Here is a 15,596-nt window from a genome sequence, read left to right as displayed (position 1 = left end):
AGACCTGGAAGAAGATTCTGGCTTTGGATCAGCTCAGCTCTAGCCCTTGCAGTCATTTGGGAGAGAGTGAACCAGCAGATGGAAGACCTCTCTCTCTCTCTCTGGCTCTACCTCTCTCTATAACTCTCTTTCAAATAAATAAATTAAGTCTTTTTTCGGCCAACGCCGTGGATCACTAGGCTAACCCTCCACCTACAGCACCAGCACCCCAGGTTCTAGTCCCGGTTGGGGTGCTGGATTCTGTCCAGGTTGCTCCTCTTCCACTCCAGCTCTCTGCTGTGGCCCGGGAGTGCAGTGGAGGATGCTTGGGCCCTGCACCCACAAGGGAGACCAGGAGGAAGCACCTGGCTCCTGCCTTTGGATTGGCACAGTGTGCCAGCCATAGCAGCCATTTTGGGGGGTGAACCAACGGAAAAGAAGACCTTTCTCTCTGTCTCTCTCTCTCACTGTGTAACTCTGTTTGTCAAACAAAAATAAGTCTTTTTTTAAAAATAGTTGTCAGACTCCACTTAAAATGCCTGCAACCCCCATCAGAGTGCCTGGGCTGGGCTTCCAGCTCCTCTTGATTGCAGCTTCCTGCTAACCCACCTAGGGAGGCAACAGCTGATGGCTCCCTGCCAGCCACATGGGAGACGCAGGTTGAGTTCCTGGCTCCCGACTTGGGCCTGGCCCAGCCCTGGCTATTGTTGGCACTTGAGGAGTAAACAAGTGAACAGGACTTCACTTTCTCTGACTCTCTGCCTTTCAAATAAATAAAGTACATTTTTTTAAAAGTTACTCTTCGAGAGCGGGAAAGGGGAGGGTTGCGGGTGGGAGGGAAGTTATGGGGGGGGGGGGAGGAGCCATTGTAATCCATAAGCTGTACTTTGGAAATTTATATTCATTAAATAAAAGTTAAAAAAAATAAATAAAAGTTACTCTTCTTTCTCTTGATAATCAATGGGTGTGTATTATAGACAAAATGAGCAAACTGCATGTTCTCTGGACTTCGGAGTTTTAAGCACACAAAAGCAGCAGCTCAACAACACAAAGAAAGAAGTAGGTTGTGTCCAGGCAGCAATATGCACAGGCATGGGAGCTGGAAGGATCTAGAAAAGCTCAGAGCTGAATAAACCCTGAGCAGATCCTGGGACATTCCCTGAACAGTAATGAGGAGGGTTGAATTACAAAAGAACTTGGAAGTTAGGTAGAGGAGGTCAGACTTGTAAGTTGGTTCCATCAACATTAACCAAAAAAAAACAAAACAAAACAAAAAAAAAAACCAGCTGCCATCATTTCGGTTCTAATGACATGACAGAGTCTGTGCCAAGTGCTTTTCAGGGACTCTGTGATTTAACCTTCACAACAACCCTTCCAGGATTTCCACATTACTGAGTTGTTTTTTTCCATTTTACTGAGTCTTAGGCTACAATTCACTTAGGGTCACACAGCTATGTGAGACAGGGTTTGAAAACAGAAGTCTCCGTCCAAAGCCAGACTTCTAGGGCGGTCGAGGGACAGAAGTCAGTGGTGCAGAAGAAGGAAGGAGCCCGCACGGAAGGGGCCCCACCTGGAGCTCCCTCTGGTTAGGGGCAGCATTCTTAGAGGGCGGCGCCAGAACCCAAGAGCAGACAAAGACAAGGTGGGTAGCAAGGGACGCAGCGAGGAGCCCGGCGATCCATTAGACGCGTGAGAGGGCAAACAAATGGTGTCCAAGTTTTCCAACCCAGGAAACAAGAATACTGGTTACAACAGAGCAAAACCAGAGAACCAGCATCCTGACAAACACTTAAGACCCGGCACTCAGGCCACTTGTCTTGTTTCCACTGTTTTTGACGGAAAAGACACTATTCTGCAGGCATCTTCATTCATTTGTGTCCAAAGGGCTGCTTCAAATGTGATTCTTTTAATATATCTCCAGCTCCAAGACTGTGGGAGGCGCCTAGGGACACAGAAGATGCCGGTGCTCCAGCCACATGGCTCTCAGGCCCCACTTGCTCAGGGCACTCAGCTCCGCCATGGGCCCAGAAGTCCTGAGCACACTCTGGCAGCCCAGGCCTGTTGTGCCAGTTTGCAGACCTCCTGTGCTGGGACGGGTGTCCCCCAGGAAGCAGAAGTGGTCCTGGCAGGCTCTCAGGACAGCCCACGGGGCTGGAGCCCACCCGGCTGTGGATTCACCATAGTCCTACCCTGCCTTAGGATGGCTCAATTTGCAAGTTTCCTACTTCATAATGATGCAAAAGCCACAGGCATCCAGTAGAAATCCTACTTCAAAATTTGAATTTGAATTTTCTGGGGCTGGTACTAGTTGGCCCAGTCCTGTCTGCGGTGTTGGGTGGTGGCAGTGGCAGCAGTGAGTGCAGTTCCAGTCACTGTGTGGTCACACAGAGACACCATTGGGGCCCTGAAGTGCCCTATGTTGCAGAGCTAGGATGCTCACTAGGTTAGGTGGATTCCATGCATTTTTTAAAAGATTTATTTATTTTTATTTAAAAGTCAGAGTTACACAGAGAGAGGAGAGTGGTCTTCCATCTGATGGTTCATTCCCCAATTGGCTGCAATGGCCGGAGCTATGCCGATCCGAAGCCAGAAGCCAGGAGCTTCTTCTGGGTTTCCCACACGGGTGCAGGGGCCCAAGGCCTTGGGCCATCTTTTACTGCTTTCCTAAGCCATAGCAGAGAGCTGGATAGGAAGTGGAACAGCCGGGTCTCAAACCGGCGCCCATATGGGATGCCGGCACTTGGGGCCAGGGCGTTAACCCGGGGCTCCACAGCGCCGGCCCCCTCAATGCATTTTTGAACTAAGATTACATTGCGGTGTATCAGGATGTAAACCACCATAAGGAAGGAACAACTGTCCCAGCTGCCTTCTCTTCCTTGTCTCCCACACCTGCCCCTACTGGTGCCTTCCTGGGCCATGCCCCAAGCCAATGACCCACCCCTAAATCTTGCTCACAGATTCTGCTTCTAAAACAAAAGGCCTGGCACCTCCAGGAAGGAGTTTAGGAAGGTGGGTCTCACTTGTTTCCATCTTTATCAGCTTAGAATATCAACTTCCAAAGAGCTACATTTGGGGATATTTTCAGAGAAAAAGCCAGATAGGTACACTTTACCCTACCACAAGGCATAGTTCCTGGTATGCAAGAGGTGCTTAATTATTGTACCTTGCATGAGTGAATAATTTTCCCAAATTTGCACATATATGTCTTTAGCACTTCCCTTAATTGATTCTTTATAAGGATTTCATACATGTGAAATCACACCTGTGAAATTGGAATTAGTTCCATCAAGTTCTGATCATTCACCTGAACACTTCAAGAGGATTAGAAAATACCAGGCATATGCTTCCCTGAAGATGTCTACATCTGTTCCACTGCGAGTTCCAACTGGTCACGCAGAGACCAGGCGTAGCAGGATCCTCAGCTGACGGCCTAACTTGTTACTTTCTCCTACACCAGGGCAAAACCTGCCTGCTCCGCCGAGGACGAAAACTGCCCTCCTTTAAGCTTGGTCTCCATAAAACCTGCAGATTTGCATGATCTAGGAGTAGGGGTTGGGCAAGGAAAAGATACTGGGGGCTGGCGTTGTAGCGCAGCAGGTAAACCACTGCCTGTGATGCCAGCCTCCTACATGGGCACTGGTTCAAGTCCCAGCTGTTCCAATCCAGCTCCCTGCTAATGCTCCTTGGGATAGCAGCAGAGGATGGCCCAAGTGCTTGGGCCCCTGCACTCATGTGACCCATGCCTTCAGCCTGGCTCAGCCCAGGCCATTGCAGCCACTCGGGGAGTGAGCCAGTGGATGGAAGATATCTGTCTGTTTCTTTTTAACTCTTTCAAATAAATAAATAAATCTTTTTTTAAAAAAGAGAGAAAGAGCCAGCGCCGCGGCTCAATAGGCTAATCCTCCGCCTTGCGGCGCCGGCACACCGGGTTCTAATCCCGGTCGGGGCACCGATCCTGTCCCGGTTGCCCCTCTTCCAGGCCAGCTCTCTGCTGTGGCCCGGGAGTGCAGTGGAGGATGGCCCAAGTTCTTGGGCCCTGCACCCGCATGGGAGACCAGGAGAAGCACCTGGCTCCTGCCATTGGATCAGCGCGGTGCACCGGCAGCAGCGCGCCTACCGCGGCGGCCATTGGAGGGTGAACCAACGGCAAAAAGGAAGACCTTTCTCTCTCTCTCTCTCACTGTCCACTCTGCCTGTCAAAAAAATAAATAATAAATAAAAAAATTTTAAAAAAAAAAGAGAGAGAGGGAGACAGGGCATCCTGCAAATCTGATGACTTAAACCAGCTATTTTTTATTCTGAGAAAAATCAAGGAAATGTCACTGTATCTGCACCTGAGCTGTGGAGCAGTTCACACCGATTATAAAAGTGAATGTTGTCTAGGAAGTCTGCCACCAATAGTTAGAGCCGAACATTCCGATAATTCAGGAACATCTTATCCTGCGGTTAGGACCTTTCATTTGTCAGGTATATGAAGGAACTCGGAGAAGATGGAGGGAAATCTGAAAGATGAAGATGAATTAAGGAAAATAGTCAATGACAAGGAGCCTAAAAAGTCCTGGTCAGATTGGGAACACAGAAGGTTGAGGAGCAAAATCCCATTTCTGGCCAGAATCACAACCACTACTCCCCAGCCCACCTGCAGATCTCCCTGGGGGGCGGTCCCACTTCAGGTGTGGAAGTGGAAGCCACTCACCCTGCACTGGTAAGCAGAACTGTTGTGAGTACAGGGGGAAACACCTGGAATTTGGGGTCAGGGGACTTGAAAGCAAGAATTAGTCAGCCACCTGAGAGGGTGTGGCCCTCAGGAAAGCAAGTGCCTTATTTTCTGCATCTGTAGAATGGGACACTAGCGCACATTACCGTTAGTTATCACTGCATTATTATTGCATTGACACTATGTTATAGTAAGAGTCATATAATTTAGAGACCAGCATCTGACAAGCAACAGCCTCTTCCTATATCACTAACCACTGCCAAAATAACCCAGAGCAATTTATTTCCTTTTCAAGAGACCATGCTAATCGCTGTCTAGTCACAAGACACAATACAACTATCTTCATTTAGACATGTACCAACTAGTCATTATACAGTGCAGTTGTTGCTCAGTATTTATGGACAACTGGATCCAGAAACTACCAAGGAGACCAAAATCCACAGATGTTGAAGCCTGAGCTATAAAATGGCATATCAATCAGCATATATCCAATGCATATCCACACATACACTCTAAATCCTATGTAGATCCCTTGTAATTCCCAATACAAAGTAAATCCTATGTAAATAGCCATTAAACTCTGTTGTTAAGGGAGAAATGACAAAGAAAAAACAGCCTGCGCATGTTTAGGACACATCCCCCCCCCCCCCCCCCCCAACACCTTCAGCCTGCTGTCCTTTGACTCTGAGGGTACGGAAGTCACAGATTTAGAAGGCCAATCAGCATCGGTTTCATTTTTAAGGCTGCAACAGTAGTAAGTTTGCTGACTCAGAAAGTTTTCAGCGTGCAGAGATCTCTGAGGTTATGCGAAGTTGAACCTCGTCTTGTACCTGCAACCTCCTCTCCAGGGCTCTTGCTATTCTGAGTCTCACGGAAGCAACATTCGCCAAGATGCTGCACCCAGAGTGGGTAACATTTGGAGAAGTTCTCCATTTGCAACTCAAGAAACATCCTGGTGATGTACCCACACTTGAGTTCAAACAGGGGAGTCCAGTATCTACCCAAAGAAGCACTTCCTCTGTTATCATGAATGTGATTTGGAATAGCTGCCGTGGTTGTCTCTGACTGTCCACATCAGCTCTTCTTTGAAATCCAGGTTGGTAGAAAATGAGATCACTCAAGCAGCCCAAATGTGAAAAGCTTCCTTCAACACAGTTCAGTAATACAAGTTACCCCCAATCGTTTTCACCCACTACCATGGCCAACTATTTTGTGCTTATATTAGTTTATATAAGAATATTTTTTAAAGGTTGTGTAAAATGGAATTTAAAAAAGTATATTTGGTGCAAAAAATTTTGTATACAAGGGTTTCTCAAAGACTTCATAAAAAATGCCCAATATGAAAAATCTACACATGCATTTCAAAACATACACTTGTTTGTTAATTCCATTTTTCACAGAACTGTTTCAAGTGCCCTTGTCTGTGTGTGTGTCAGATATGTCCAGCACAAATTCTTGGAAGACCTGTGGCCTTCTGGAACACCGGTTCCTGAGTTGCCATCTGTAACCCTGTGCAGGCAGCAGAAACAAGACAAACATAATGGAAGCAATAGGGAGAATGCCGAAAAGCGTCTGTCCTTTTTACCTGAACAGATTCCCCAACTGTGCAGCCTCCAAGAAACAATGCATGAGACTGGCTGTGGCCCTAAGACACACAATTCTACCACACACAGTTAAGCGGAAGTCTCTGCTGGTTCCTCCTTATCTGTGCACCCAAGCACATGTAAATCAAGTAGTTGTGAAAATCCAGAGTGACACTGAAGGGGATTCCTCTGTCTGCCCCCCCTGGAAATCCTTAATCCTGGCACCTGCTGGGATGCAGAGGGGGGAATTGAGCCTGATCGCAATCGCGTCATTTCAGTGCAATTTCATAATAGAGAAGATAATGTGAATATATTTGATGATATCCAAATATCATCTGTGTGTTATCATTTCACTCAACACTCAAAACACTAAGTCTGCCAAGCAGATTTATAGAGCTTGGCAAACTTTCATTTCATGAATGACACTTAATATGAAATTATCTTCACCCATTAATAGAATAACAGTGATAGAACAGATCCCGAGGTGATAATGGAATATAACCATGCATTCCAGTCAGACTGTAACCAGTTAATCCCAGACATCTCCACATGCTGATCCCGTGACTTAGAAGTAAGGAAACCCTAGTGGGTAAGTAAGCCCCAACAGCACCCTTTCCATTTCTCTCATTACAGACTGGTCCAGAGATCTGCATACCTGGGACTGGCTGTAACTTTTTCTACAGGCATGCTAGCTTCAGTGTATGTCGCATCACACACCTAACTGCTGTCTTTTTCCTGCTCTATTGCTCACAAGCACTCTGTTAAATTGCCAAGGCAAAAGTTTTCTCCCAAGCTAAGAAGGTCTCAGACTCTGCAAGCAGTTCGCTCGGGCCTTGTTTAGAGAATATTTCGGGCACTTTTATAGCAGTGGTTTTCAGGCTGTGTTCACAGGAGTGTTAGGGTTCTAGGGTGTGGCCTGGGAACAACCCAGGGGAAGCCCACAGACTCCAGGCTCCTAGCTCCTGGGTCCCCTAGAGCAGCTCTGTTGTCATCTGGCTCATTGAGCAAGTTCTTGCAGGAGATGTCATGTGCTGCTAAACAGAAAACAAAAATAACATCTACAAAAACATGGAAAAGCCATTGTAGTAAGTGGTCTCCCTTGCCTGGCACTCCCAGGCCCTCTCCCCGGGGGGTTTCCTGGGAAGGGGGATTCAGGTGCTTATTTTCCTGTAAAGAAGTTCACCCTTTTTCCTTCCTGCAGAATTTGAAGCATACATGAATTGGAACAATCAAATACACTTATTTTCAATAGACAAAATATATCCAGACTTTCACATAGGAAACCCTTTCAAAATTAAGATTTGTTTTTCTCCTATATACTCTAACCTGGCTTTCATGCCTCTAGCCTGCCACCCCCAGCGCTGGCACACACCTGACATGTACCCTTTCTGGCTCTTCTTTCTGGAAGCCAAGAGAAGAAGCAAACTGCTTTTCTCTTTACCCCGCCACACTAATCCAAAATCAAGACTGGTAGTAGGTTGGCATTTTGGAACAAATATTAGACATTAGGCACAATTGTCAAAAAACATCAGCTTCAGTGAATATGTGAGTAACTACCTGACAACTGAAAATGACCTGGAATTTTATTAAACAGCTTCTTCATTTATATTGCTAAAACAAGTTGTACATAACAGTGTAGCGATCAATTTTTGTAATCCCCAAGTCAAAAGCAACTGGACAGGAATACCAAAGACTTAGAGTGCAAGCCCCATTAGGAATGAAGGGTTCTGAGCAAACTATTGGACAGACAATGGAGAATGAAGGTAGATTCTAGAAACCAACAAATCCCATTCATTTCCTTCAGTTTGTAAAAACAAGCAACTGACAAGCTTCCTGCCAATGAACACACTTGCAGATAAGAAAGCTCCCCACAGGAAATCCTTTGCGAAAAGAGACCAGTTGTGCCATTAAACTTAACCTCCTTCACCAAATCCCAAATCAGTCAAGAATGTGACAACATGCGATCATGAAATAAAGGTGAAATCAGCCAATCTATGGTATACGGCTTCTAAGGCCTCTGCTTCCTATGACACGAAGGCAGGATATTAAATAAACATTAATATATAGATGGAACTCCTTCTGCTTCTCCCTTCCCCCGTGCAATTAATCCATTGATGAAAACAAAGGAATTTGCTGCTCCTCAAAAAGATCAAACTGTTAATTGAGTAAGTTTCAAAACAGACCATTTTCAATTAAGATAAAGCAAGACTGCCATAAATTACCTTGATTGGAAGGGAGATATTTTTAAGTGAATATCAAGGAATTAAAATTTGATGACTGTCATTGAAAAATTGGAAAATCACAGTCAACGCATTTGCCTTATACATACAAGGCTCAAAGTTAACCCTCAACGTCAAAACTCAGGCGAGGTTCCCCCCCTACTCCCCTCCCCCCACCGTTAGCCAAATGAATGGGGTGGGGTGGGGTGGGATAGAGTCTCCAACTTTGCTCCTTTCTTCACACTCCTCAGGGAAATCATGAACAAGATATTGGAAATATCCGCAGCTTTGACTTGGTGGCCCTTTCAACTGTCTTAAAAACAAAAGCCCTCTGTCATGGCTCACTTGGCTAATCCTCTGCCTGCAGCGACAGCACCCAGGTTCTAGTCCCCGTTGGGGAGCCGGATTCTGTCCTGGTTTGCTCCTCTTCCAGTCCAGCTCTCTGCTGTGGCCCAGGAAGGCAGTGGAGGATGGCCCAAGTGCTTGGGCCCTGCACCCGCATGGGAGACCAGGGGAAGCACCTGTCTCCTGGCTTCAGATTGGCGCAGGGCACTGGCCGAAGTGGTCATTTGGGGAGTGAACCAACGGAAAGGAAGACCTTTCTCTCTCTCTCTCTCTCTCTCTCTCTCTCTCTCTCTCTCTCTCTCTCACTGTCTAAATCTGCCTGCCCAAAAAACAAAAACAAAACAAAAAAAAGCCCTCTTCCCCATCCACAAGAGGAAACTTTTCTAAGTCAAGCAAACGATAATGACCGCAGTTTTGAAGCAGTGCTTATTTGCACGTGGACATTTTTCTTCTCCCTGCTCAGCCACTGAGAACGGGTTTCCTAAAGCCCCAGTCTCCATCCGCCCCCCCCCCCCACAGCCCCAGGGCAACGTTCCAAAACACCACACTTGCTGAAGTTCAAATACTGCAGCTCAACTTTGAACCCTCTTCTAACAGAAAGGCCCAGGAGCCCCTGCCCGAGCACTCTCCAGCCACAGTACCAGTCCCATCGTGAAGGCCCCAGAGTCGGGTTCCCACAGTAGCTGTACAAATCAGCTGGATTCCACAACGAAGTGCCGGGTCCCTGCTCATTAAGCCTTCCCCCGGCACAACTCAGGGGTAGCAAAATGCCAAGTAAGCACGAGTGCTCATCCTGGCTTTAAGGCTTTTAGCGCAAATATTTTCAATAAAAATACAGTTATGAAATCCAGGAGGCTGCATTTTTGGTTGTTGTTGTGAAATGACCTTGATCTGACAGGCACTGGCTCAGGTTTCAACAGATGCTTCGAGGAGGAGGCTCCCGGCAGCCAGCATGGGCTGCAGGCATCTGAGATGAGAAGGGTGGTGGTCACAGTGGAGTCTGGATGTGTGGTAGGGGGTGGGGTGCCTTCCCTCGGTTTCCATGGCAACCATGTCTCCACTCATCGGTTATGAGATACCATCCACTTCCTGTGTCTAAATTTTTAAGCCAATCGGAAAAGTGTTTATACGTTTAACAACTTCTGGGAGGGTGTTTCTTTACTGAATCACTTGGGGGCCTCCAATGAGGACGTGCACGTTTGTGCCCCACACAGACAACATCTCCGCACGTTGACTAACGCGTATTCTTGTATGGTGAAGAACGCCCCTTTTCTTGGAAATGAAAGGCATTCTCCAAGCAGATGCCACAATTTCTGGTAACAGTGCGCAAGCGGATTTCAGCTGTTTGCTTTCTGCATTGTGTTTCTCTTTCCCTGACAGACTTAGATCCAGGGTGAGAAACGTGCGAATGCACAAGGCACCTAAAACCATCAAAGTCAGGATACCGTTAACCACCCATCTGCCTGCGGATGCCGCTACCTAAGCCCTGGGATCAAACACCGGCCGGCAAACACTAATTCTGACTCGCACAACTTCGCGTCTTACAACTCAGGAGCCGCGATCACTGAGAATGCATCGTAAAGCGGCGTGCACCAAAATGGCCTACTTTCTCCGGAGAGAACTGCCAACCAAAACACTCGACGCAAAAGGTACCTCCGGCCAACGGCACCCGGGGTTCAAGGCCCGATCTCGCAGGAACCCCCGCGCCAGGAGGCCGGACTGAAAGGACCGCACGGTGTTGGAGCAGGCTCTCGCTGGCTGTTCCAAGTCTCAGTGTGGCTAGCCAGTCCGTGCAGAGTTAAGTGGGCTCCAGCCCTGGGTGCCGTCCGCCCTCGGGGCTCCCTACCCTCTCCGCTGCCGGCCCTCTCCAAGGCAGAGCTGGCGATCAATGAAAAAGCAGGGAACAAAAGGAAAAGAATCGGACGTCTGCCCCGGCTCAGGAGAGCGGTGCCCTTCTTCCTCAACGAGCCGGTCGCGCCCAGCCTCGGCAGCTCCACATGGGGGCTCCCCGCCGACCAGGGCTTCCCGGCCCGGCTGCTCTCTCCCACGTCCGCTGGCCGAGGTGTCACCTGAGGCTCGGCCGCACACGGGGGGCTCCCCGCGCCCAGCCAACCGAGACTAATACAGTAAATCACTTAACAGCCCCACGGTGAAAACCCGCCTCTCTCTCCCCCAAGTGTCAATCACAGAGCAGGAAAAATCGCCTCTCGGGTCTCCCCACGGCTTAAATCCTCAAAACAGGTTTTTGGGGTTTTTTTACCCAAAAAAAAAAAAAAAAAAAAAAAAAACCAGAAATAGTCTGAGTGGCTTGCACGGACATCCTGGTCTCCGGGTGTGCTAGCAGGATGACCCGGGCCGGGCCGGGAGAGGCAGCTCTGCCGCGGGCCAGACCGGAGAGCCAAGCAGCTGCGGCCAGCAACGCCGAGCGAAACTCCGGGCCGAACTCGCCCCCCGCACCCAAAAGTCGCGGCAGGGAGCCCGAGAGCGGCTTCCCCGCGTCAGGCGCAGCGCGACGTCCGCTCTCGGCTCGTGGTTACAAATACCCATTTGTCTGCAATCTCAAAAAAAAAAATTTTTTTTAAGAAAACGCCTATTCACACATTTCTGAGAAACTTTTTTTTTTTTTTTTTTTTTTTGGGTAATGAACTAACTTCTGACGGAAAAGTACTGAAAATAAGCCAGTCGGCACCCCCCGGCCTCTCCCCTGCGGGGCGGCCACGCTGTGAACCGATCCGGGGCCAGGTGCGGACCCCCCCCCGCGCCGAGGGGCCCCCCGCACGCGGCCGCCCCGGCTCCGCATGACAATGCTAAACCCGAGCCGGCGGCCGCGCGCCCGCCGGCGAGCCCCGGTGCGTTACCTTCGGTCGCCTGCCCCCCGCGCTGCTCCTCGCGGCCGCATCGGGGGGCCCCGCCGCCGGCTCGCGCCGTCCCCCCGGCCGAGCTGCAGCGCCCGCGGCCGGAACCCCGGCTCCAGCGCCCGGCGCCCGCCCGGGGTCGGCGGCGCGGCTCCCACCCGGCCCGGGGCCCCGCTGGGTCCTAGTGCGCGCCCCGCAGCCCGCTCTGCAGCCCTCACGTACCGCAGGCAGCTCGCGGGCGCCGAGGTTCCCCGGCGACCCCGAACGCGGCGGCCCGGGCTGTGCGCCGACCTGCCCGCGGCTGAGCGGCCGGGGCCGGGCAGGAGGCGTGCGGAGGAAGACGCCGGCTGCCAGTGAACTCCGAAGGCAGCTGTTCGGATCCGCAGCCCGAGCGTCAACACAGCGCGGGCAGGACCCGGCATGGGGAGGTGGGCCCGGCGCGCTGGTGCGTTCTCCGAGGCTGAGAGACGTGCGGGATCGACCCGGAGCTCTCAAAAATGCACGGCGAAAGAGGCTGGCGTGCGTGTGTGTGTGTGTGTGTGGTGTGTGTGTGTTTTGAAAACAACCTTTTAAACACTTTGCCCCAGTATTTTCCCCCTGCTAACAGGTCCTTTTTTGCATTTTGCTCTCTCGTACTTTTTGTAATACGCTATTTTAAATAACAAAGCCCCATATGGCTAACCACGTAGTCATTTGATTTTCAAAAGACCTCAAAAATTGCATCAAAATATGCAGTCATGTATCTCCCAAGAAATCAACGAGAAAGAATTAATGGTGGCATATGGCGCGCCGCACAGAGGAAACTTAATTACAAATTAAAACAAATGCAAAAACGCACAAATTCCGTAAGCTGAAAGTAAATTATGACCCTAGATGCATGCACAAATCAGCTCACCCAGGATTAAGAGGGCTGCGCTGGTCTAGGTTTCTCTTTCACAGCAGGGGTCGGAGTGTTTGTTACAGGAAATCATATCAGATCCCTCCTTGCCCCCCAAAGGGCTTTTAGCAACCTCTGGGCTCATTCATTGACTGCAGCCCACCTGGAAAGCAACTTTTAATCTTGCCAGCGCTCTTTAAGAGGACAATTCTGTTAGCCCTTATTTCAAAATAAAAGTGCTTGAGTTTGAAAAGCCTGTTTGAAAGGCTTCCAGCCTGGGGACTTCCTTGGATATCACCAAGTTTGAAGGTCACAATTTGGTAAAACTGCTCACTACCATGGTGCTGTGGTTGACACCAGAAAGAAAAATCAAATGGGAGGAAGTGCTTTCTGGATTCTATTTTTGGAACAGGAAAAAAAAATCCCTTTGAAAAGTAATCTCCCCCCTCCCCTCCAATTATAGCTAAATCAATATCATGGAAGATTTTGAGTATAACTCAACCATCAAAGGCCCCTTTGCTGCCGCCTTATGTCGTAATATGCCGCACTTGTCCGTCTTCAAAGGTCTTGTGCATACATGCCACGTGATCTGTCCCTCAGCTCTGTAAGGAGATAATAAGACCCCCAATTTTCAAATGAGAAAGCAGAGGCCCCTAAAGGTGGAGCGACTACCCAAAATCACACACCTGGAGAGCAGACCTGCTGGAATCCCAGTCGCCAATACCTCCAACAGGCCAACACCACCAGGCCTCCCAACTGCTTCTCTGTTCAAGGCTACTTCAAAACAGTTCACGCTAACTGAAATTAAAGGAGGTCATTTTGGAGCAAAAAAAAAAAAAAATCCAAAACCCATGCAAAGTCTTTTCACAACAGACTCCATGAACTTTTCAAAGACCCCTTGCATGCAGAGACTTCAAAAATATTTTGCACCAAAATAAACTTGTCTTTTAATTTCTATTTTTCCATGAACTTTTGAAGTATGCTCGTAAAGACTTTAGAAAAATGAGGTATCCAAAACAAAGCCACAGGCAGATTTCTTTAGTCATCATTTCTTACCTGATCAGAGCAGCAATTCACCAGCATGGAAACAGGAGACGGAGCGAAAGCCGTCTAGCTTCTGCTAAGTGGGAAACGGAGCCAGTGAGACCCAGGCTCGTCAGATTTCTGTACTGGAGGCGCCCAGGGCACCCTGGCAGACAGAAAACTTCGAACTCTGGGGCTGAGCAACGCCCCTGCCACTCATGCTCCTCTTTGCTCACATTCAGAGGCTAAAAACTGACTCTACTCCACACGTGGAGGAATGAGGTTTTCTCACCTGGATCTTGGTTATCCATTTGCCAGCACTGAAAGGCTTCACACGCCCTGGGAACAAGGCATTTTGGATATGAGGTGACATATAAGGCCTGCTTGTCCAGACCTGGTGACACCAGAGTTCCCATGGGCCTCCAGGAAGTCACTTCTCAACCCTCCTGCACCCAGGGGCAAGCCACCAGTCGGTTCTGTTGGTGGTAGTCTACTTCCTGCTCCCCTCTGCCAAAAGAAGACATCACTCCCCTGATGATGTGTCCCAAGCCACCTAGATGCCAGCCAGGTGAGGGGCTGGGGAACATTTAACCAAAAACAATTTTTTTATTTTGAAAAAATGATTCATTCCTTGTGCAGTTCATTCGGGAGGCATGGGAAGATCACTGGAAGATGTGCACAGTCTTCCTGGAAGGATTAATGCCAAACTTACTTGATGACTTCATTTGATCCCTTTGTTGAAAACTGGTCTGATTACTTTGTAGTCACACCAGCCATATAGCCTTCAAATGTTGCAAACGCTTAGCGCAAAGTAATCTTAGCACCAGTAAGAGGTGATGAGATGCTGAAAACAAAGGCTGGTGTCAGCAGTTCCTCAAAGCTTGGCCACAGCAGAAGAGGTGGTGGTCAAAAGAAACTGTCCTTTGTACATTCATTCACTCATCCATCCATCCATCCATCCAAGAATGTATACATCGGCTGTTGAGCAAGGTTGAGCAAGGTACCGTTGTCGGCTATGGGTACAATAAAACAGCATCTTTGTTGTATGGAGCCCACGGCCAGGCAAATCGTTACCCTACAGTGGTGTAAGTCCTGCAGCTAAGTCATTTACCGATGCCCCATGTTCAAATGCCAACGATCCGTGGCCACGTCAAGGGTCTTCTGAGCCAATTTCAGCCACACTCCTTGCTCTGCGTGACTAGGAGCTGCCTCTCACAGACTGGACTGTCCCGGAGTCCCAGTTCAGTTGCCTGAGGGCTGAGGATGGTCCCTGAGGGGCCCCAGAATGACAGTGGGAGATGCCAAGAAGAGAGGGGCCAAAGAATTCTTCACTTCTCTCTAGCCATGGCTGCACTGGCTGAGGCTCCCATGGGGTGACCCTGGGGCTCGGGTAATGTTGCCACTTCCTGCTAACTCTTCGACTAAGGGACGTTTTTGGCTCTATGCTGGAGTTAGTCCATGCTGGGTAGCTTCACTGAGGTGTATACAAGAGTAGGGAGAAAAAAGTCCCCACTGAAGGGCACACCCTGGGCACAGACAATGGCATGGAGGGATGGAAAAGCAAGGCAAGGCCAGAGTGCTGCATGGACAGTGGCATGGTGAACGCGAGCTTTCAAAGGAGGCAGGAGCTGCAGGCAGGGGCCCATGTCCATTGGGGCTTGAACTTGACCATGACTTCCACATGGCAAAACCCCAACCCCTTTAAGTCTTTCCTCAGATGTCCCCTTCCAGATGTCCGTTCTTTCTGATCATGCTCTATTTTTTCCTTCTTCTTCTGCACTGACAACTTCTAACAATCCCCATCTCACTTATGATTTTGTTATTCATCATCTGTCCCCCTACCACGCACACACAAACAGAAACTCCAGAGGCAGTCACTTGAACTAGTGCACTGTTAAGAAGCCAGTTTCCCATATCAGAGTGCCTGGGTTTGACTCCCAGCTTTGGCTTCTGACTCCAGTTTTTGTTTTCTAAAAAAAAAAAAAAACAAAAAACAAA

At 49.0% G+C, this 15,596-nt stretch overlaps 1 protein-coding gene across 3 annotated transcripts in view; it reads right to left on the bottom strand.

Annotated features, from left to right (window-relative positions):
* The window catches only part of FOXN3 (forkhead box N3), a 445,254-nt gene extending 433,487 nt beyond the window's left edge, over positions 1–11,767 (bottom strand). For all 3 annotated transcript variants that reach the window (XM_062181136.1, XM_062181141.1, XM_062181142.1), the window contains exon 1: positions 11,702–11,767. The gene's annotated coding sequence lies outside the window, so the exon portion shown is untranslated. The remainder of the gene's footprint in view (positions 1–11,701) is intronic.
* Positions 11,768–15,596: the final 3,829 nt, after the last annotated feature.

The sequence above is a fragment of the Lepus europaeus genome, chromosome 22 (assembly GCF_033115175.1).
Source record: "Lepus europaeus isolate LE1 chromosome 22, mLepTim1.pri, whole genome shotgun sequence".
NCBI lineage: Eukaryota > Metazoa > Chordata > Mammalia > Lagomorpha > Leporidae > Lepus > Lepus europaeus.
Note: the sequence above shows the minus strand (reverse complement) of the source record. Positions and strands in the feature narration are given on the sequence as shown.